Genomic DNA, 6,249 nt, shown 5'->3' on the forward strand with positions numbered 1-6,249 from the left:
TCTGCTCCTGGTTTGGTCCCCGGTCAAAATTTGAACCCAATTCGACCCGCAAGTCAAAAAGTTTGCCCACCCCTGAATTAGACAAACATGATTGTCAGTGAAAAAGTATTGTGATTCCCATTTCTCTTGAAAGCAACATCAACTTTCCTTGTGTTCTTTCCAATCGCCATGGCAGAAATGAGCGGTGGTGCTGCCACCTTTTGGTTATAGGAGGAATTATAGTTTCAAGTTTCATGATTTTTTTTATTCAGTTTGACAGTGCAGGCGGGCCATAAATAATACATTATTATTAAGACCGAAGCTGCGGGCTGTATGCAATCTGACCCGGGGCCGGATTTGGACCGGAATTTAGACATGGATTATGTACAGTGAATAAAGTGCATGGCTTCCTGTGAACTCAAAGCAGCAGTTTTTACTTGTAAATGAACCCAACGCAACATAATGCGCTTCCATGTAGTGTTTTCTTCACCTTTTTCATGACGTTTATTTTGATACAGCAAAATGCAGGTCACAACGGCAAATTCGTATTACCACATGAAAAGCTGTCAATAACATTTCATGATCGACATGTTTCCATGAAGTCTTGGAAGAAAGCCTGTTTCGGACCTGGTTGTAAAAAAGGGAAGGGAGACCGTCAGGGAATACCTGGTGCTGAAAGCCTTTTTTTCCCACGTCAATTGTGAAAGGAAACTTTTACAACAGCCAACCGCCACTGCTTAGCAGGGTTTCAGGGGCGATTGTGTCTATAAAATGGAAAATTTTGATTTCTCTCACTGCTTACGGCCATACTACCCTTAAAACGCCCGATCTCGTCCGATCTCGGAAGCTAAACTGGGTCGGGCCTGGTTAGTACTTGGACGGCAGACCGCCGGGGAAAACCAGGTGCCGTCAGCTTCTTTGTTTTTCTTTTGTGCACTTCAATCGTGAAGCAATTTTTTTTTACAACACCATATAAAGTTGGCTTCAACAAAGACATGGCAGTTAGGGTTAGGGTAAGGTTAGGGTTAGGGTTAGGGTTAAGGTAAGGGTAAGCTTAGGGTTAGCGTTAGGGTTAGGGTTAGCTAAAGAGTTCCTCTCCCGAAGGAGAGGAGCAAAGGCACGGTCCTACCATCCTCGCCCGCACTCCACAACCAGCTCCAGAGCATCCTGCCCGTTGTGGCCGCGCCAGCCATGCTGGCCAGGACTAATTAGGGCTTAATAAAGATCCTTTTTGACCTTGAACATGTGTTTGTGCTTATAGATGTTTGGTTTTGATTGCACTTTACCTATCCGGTCGCCTTTGTTATATAATTAATAAGTGAGTCTCGATTTGGCATGTAAGATTGACAGCTGCACTTGCGTTCAACTAAATTATCGTACCTCACACCTAATCCATCGACTCCCCCATCTGGGTGGAGCGAGAGCATCTTGCTCTGTGCGGCATCCATGCGCTCTCCTATCTGTCACGGAACAGAGACAGGACAACCAAGTGCGCACGATCCTTTATTGAAAAGGGGGAAAGGGGAAGTGGAACGCTGGACTTGCGGTCTGGCGTGGCTGAGCAGCAGAGCACAGCGCGTAGTCGTAGTCGGAGGCAGGCAGGTTGTCGAGATAGGCGGCGATCAGGAGCAAGGTCAAAGGACGAGCAAATAGTCAGGGCAGGCGGCGATCAGGCATGGTCGGTCAGTTTACGGAAGCAGTTGGCAACAGAGATCGTTCAGGGAACAAAAAGGCAGTGGTGTCATTAGCAGGGTAAGGAGACGAACTGACAAGGTTAAGTAGTGGACCTAACGAGCTGTAGCAGGTGCTGGCAATTCCTTGATTGGGGCTTGGCTGGGAGTCCGGTGACGCAGGGACGTGACACTATCTGGGTAGAGCGTGGGTAAATTACTATTTGCTTCCAATTGGTTTCGTACCGGCGTCATTTTGCGCTAAATTTTGTTCATCTGTGTGGCCATCGACAACGTTTCGGCATCTCTTGTGCCTTTCTCAGGTCTGCCACACAGGATTTGCAGCTAAATTTAGTTTAGTTTCATCGCATGCGGAGCTGCTTCCTCCCCCACGGCCGCATCGAGAGTGAGAGCATCCTGCTCCAAACGGCAATGCTGGTCAGGCCAAATTGGGCTTAATAAAAATTATTTTCAACATTGATCACGTGTTTGTGTTTTATTGTTGTTTGTTTTTGTTTGTTTGTACTTTGCCTATCCGGTCGCCTTTGTTATATAAGTAATGAATTAGTCTCGACATGGCATGATAGATTGACAGCTGCACTTGCGTTCTTCGAATTAGTCGTACCTCGCACTTAATTCATCGACTCCCCTATTTGGGTGGAGCGAGAGCATCTTGCTCCGTGCAGCATCCATGCGCTCTCCTATCTGGGTAGAGCGTGGGTAAATTATAATTTTGCGTCTAATTGTTTTCCTATCGGCGTCATTTTGCGCTCCATTTTAGTTCGTCCGTGTGGCCATCGACAACGTTTCGGCATCTTTTGTGCCTTCCTCAGGTCTGGCACACGGGAATTGCAGCTAAATTTAGTTTTATTGTATGTGGAGCTGTTTCATCCTCTATGGCCGCATCGAGACTGAGTTTCCTGCTCCGAGCGGTCCTTAAATATTTTTCTTCATGTCAGCAATTTGCGTTTTGTTCCGGATTTTTTTCCATCTACTTATTTTAGCTTAATAACTTGTTGTTTTCACTCTATTTCTATGTGTATTTCTGTTTCTTTTCTTGCAGGCACCGATTGGGCGTGAATATGTGAACCCGGCATAGGTAAGTATAATTTGTTTTTTGTTTCAGGTATGTATCTAGGTAAGTATTGTTTTTTGATTATGTAAATATTTACTTTTAACCACTTTTTGGTTTACATTCCAATTTGTGTTTACGTTAAAATTTTTGACTTCTTTATTTCCAATTTTTGACTTGCAGGTTGACGTTTTTGTCGTATTGGGAGTTAGGGAGGGATTTGGATTAGGGTTAGGGTTTGGGGTTAGGGTTTGGGGTTAGGTGAGGGTTGGGGTAGGATCAGTTTAGGGGACAGCACACAGACGTAGCAGGAGCTCAATGGAAACCGGATATGTGTGTGTGTGGGGGGGGGGGGCACTGGAGGTGGCACAGGCGAGTTAGGATTACATATATAACCAAGGCGAATTCCAGCCATGGAGCAAGGTTGGACCACGGTCCACTATGGCCGCCGCCGCCGCTTTACTCGTCAGAACCCTGAGCTGGGGGCTGGGAGGTGTGCCGGACGGATGGACCGTGCTTTTGCCCCTCCTTCCTATACGAAGGGGGGCTTCTACCGCAATCCTAACCAGCCAGTGCCTCCTCCGGTACCCCCCAGCCACTTCAGGGTTCGCTCGTATGCTACGGTGGTACGCCAAGGTGGTAGACTGCCATCTGATGTGCATTCCACCCAAAGTGAGGCTCCGGCCAATGGGTGGCGACACTTTGGACTAGGTAGCGGGGCAGATCAGGGCAAGCACGGTGGATCTCCTGATTCACCGAGCCCGACTTCTCCTCCAACAGCACGCCCGGATCCGGAGCCCGTGACTCCATTGACGGAGCCCGTGACTCTATTGACGCCAATTCGGACCTGGTCGTCGCCGGCACCAAGTCAAGTTCCGGTACCCGTGGCTCTATTAACGCCGGTCCTGGCCCAGACTTCTCCGACACCGAGTTCGGTTTCGGTGCTCTTGGCTTTTTCCATGCCAGTCCAGGCTCAGAGGATGGTGGCTCGAGAGGATGGGAAGAACCGAAAACCGGTCTTCTGCATGCCCTCGCATTCGCGGAGCCCTACCGCACGTTGGGTTGATGGTCGAGGTCCGACTTCATATGAGGTCGGTGTGCTGAACCCAAACCCCAATCTGGACCCCATCTTTGACCCATTGGGGGAACCCGAAATCGGGTTCCTCTCTGATGAGTCAATTGATTCGGTGGACGAAGAATTCCACGACTCCTCGGATTTCCTGAATTTGAGGGACCCTGACATTGGGCCTCGATATAATCTTCATTCTAAGCCCCACCCAAGGGGCACCTATGCATACTCCATGTCCTAACCCCCAACCCTACCCCTAAGCCTACCCCCAATCCTAACCCTAACCCCAACCCTAACTCTAACCCTAACCCCTAACCCTTACCCGAATCCAATTCTCTGTTTATGTCCTACTAGGAACAGAAATTCCAAACAGCAGGCTCAATTAACATAATTAGGACACATTTATTAAAATCAATTCAGACTCACTTACCTTAGATACCTACCTTGGATACTTACATCAAATTGGTACCATGCCTCTGGTCCGCGGACCACGGCCACCTAAAAAAATTAGAAAAGACAAAAATCAGCAAATTATATACGTAAATACCTACCTGAATAATACACTTACCTGTAGTAAGAAAAATGAGAAACAAAAAATCAAAAAACAAAACAACAAAAAACAAAACAATAAAATATTCAAAATCATAATTCACAATATCAAATCTTAATTGGAACACATTCATTGAAGCTAAAACCAGTTTTATTTCCAAAAATGAAAAAGTCAAAAACAAAGACGAAAATTTGAAATTGGAAACTCTAACCAAACAGAGACAAAAAATGACGCGCAGGGCGACAGACGCTCAGTGCGTGGAGAGAGAGCAAAGAGGAAACAACTCAGCAATTACAAACAGTAGAATTCAGCAACCTTTTCATTTTTTGTTTGTTTGTGTGCCAGACCTGAGGAAGGCCCTAGCAGCCGAAACGTTGTCAGGGCACACTTATATTATATATTGGCCAAACTAAATCTAACAGAAGAAAATTTATTAAAAACGACTTCATTAAAAACAACCTTATTAAAACAATTTTGTTCGTTAAAAACAATTTTATTACATATATAACATAGGCGAATTCCAGCCATGGAGCAAGGTTGGACCACGGTCCACTATGGCCGACGCCGCCGCTTTGCTCGTCAGAACCCTGGACTGGGGGCTGGGAGGTGTGCCGGACGGATGGACCGTGCTTTTGCCCCTCCTTCCTATAGGAAGGGGGCTCCTACCGCAACCCTAACCGTAACTCTAACCTTAATCCTAAACCTTAACCCTAACCCTAAACCCTAACCATTACCTATCCTTGGTCACTCTCTCTCTCTCTTGCTCTCTCTCTCTCTCCATCTTCCAAAATAACTTCCCTAATATTTATTTTCTTGCTATTGGCTAGAATAAAAATGGCGCAGAGAGGCAACTTTTCCAACCTGGTTAGGGCCATTTCCAACCTCTACACAAGGCAGTGGAATGCTTGCAATGTACATGAACAGAGATTCTACAGGACCACTAGGAGCTGGAGGAGCAAGCCCTGAGAAGAGAGATAGGTTCCCTCCCTTCAGAGGATGAATCAAGAGCATGGTAAGTGGCTCAACGGTGGGTCCTCAGACGTCTCAACGGTGGGTCCGCAGACGCCTCGTCCTGTGCGGTCATCCCGGAAGTAGTTTCATCAACAGTGGCAGTGCTGGAATCCCCAGGAATGGCAGGGCCTTTTCCTTTGTGGCCTAAGAGGAGACGGGACAGACACTGAGGGTGAGTTAAGAAGATCAAGATGAAGGAGAGGTGGAAGAAGCAGCTCAGCCACCACTCATTGAAATGGGGTGAGGCTCAACCCACGGAGGAACTGAGAGAAACCCACGAAACTTACCAGCAGGTGAACGAATGCATTCACCTACTCAGGAAGAAAACTCGACGACGCGGGAAACAACGGTAAAGTTGTGGAGCTTTTTGAAGAAAGGAGAAGAAGATACCAAGAACCTGGTCCTAATTCTTCTGAAGCGCCACGGGGGAGAGAAGAGCCATCACAACGGTAGGTGAAGGAATGCATTCACCTACTCAGGAAGAAAATGCGACGACGCGCAAAGTGCCAATGGTAAAGGTGCTGCGGGAGCTCTTTGAAGAAAGAAGAAGAAGATACCAAGAACCTGGTCCTAATTCTTCTGAAGCACCAAGGGGGAGAGAACATCCATCACAACGAAAGAATAAGAAGACACCAAGAACCTGGTCCTAATTCTTCCGAAGCACCAAGGGAGAGAAGATCCGTCACAACGGCTACTAGTGGAGACAACATCGGTCCAATCCCAACCCTAGCCCTAACCCTGGCCTTGACCCTAATCCTAACCTCTGACCCCTAACCCCTAAAACCCTGACCCTAACCCTAACCTTAACCCAAAACTTAATACTAAATTACGCCAAACTGCAGAAAAATAAATGCTAACCCTAACCTTACTCTGATCCAAAATGAAACTAAATTCCAAA

At 46.9% G+C, this 6,249-nt stretch overlaps 1 pseudogene; it reads left to right on the top strand.

The window, feature by feature from the left end:
* The first annotated feature begins 775 nt into the window (after positions 1-775).
* On the top strand, positions 776-894 carry LOC125979058 (5S ribosomal RNA; annotated as a pseudogene).
* The last annotated feature ends 5,355 nt before the right edge of the window (positions 895-6,249 follow it).

This window comes from Syngnathus scovelli, chromosome 12, assembly GCF_024217435.2.
Source record: "Syngnathus scovelli strain Florida chromosome 12, RoL_Ssco_1.2, whole genome shotgun sequence".
In the NCBI taxonomy this organism is placed as follows: domain Eukaryota; kingdom Metazoa; phylum Chordata; class Actinopteri; order Syngnathiformes; family Syngnathidae; genus Syngnathus; species Syngnathus scovelli.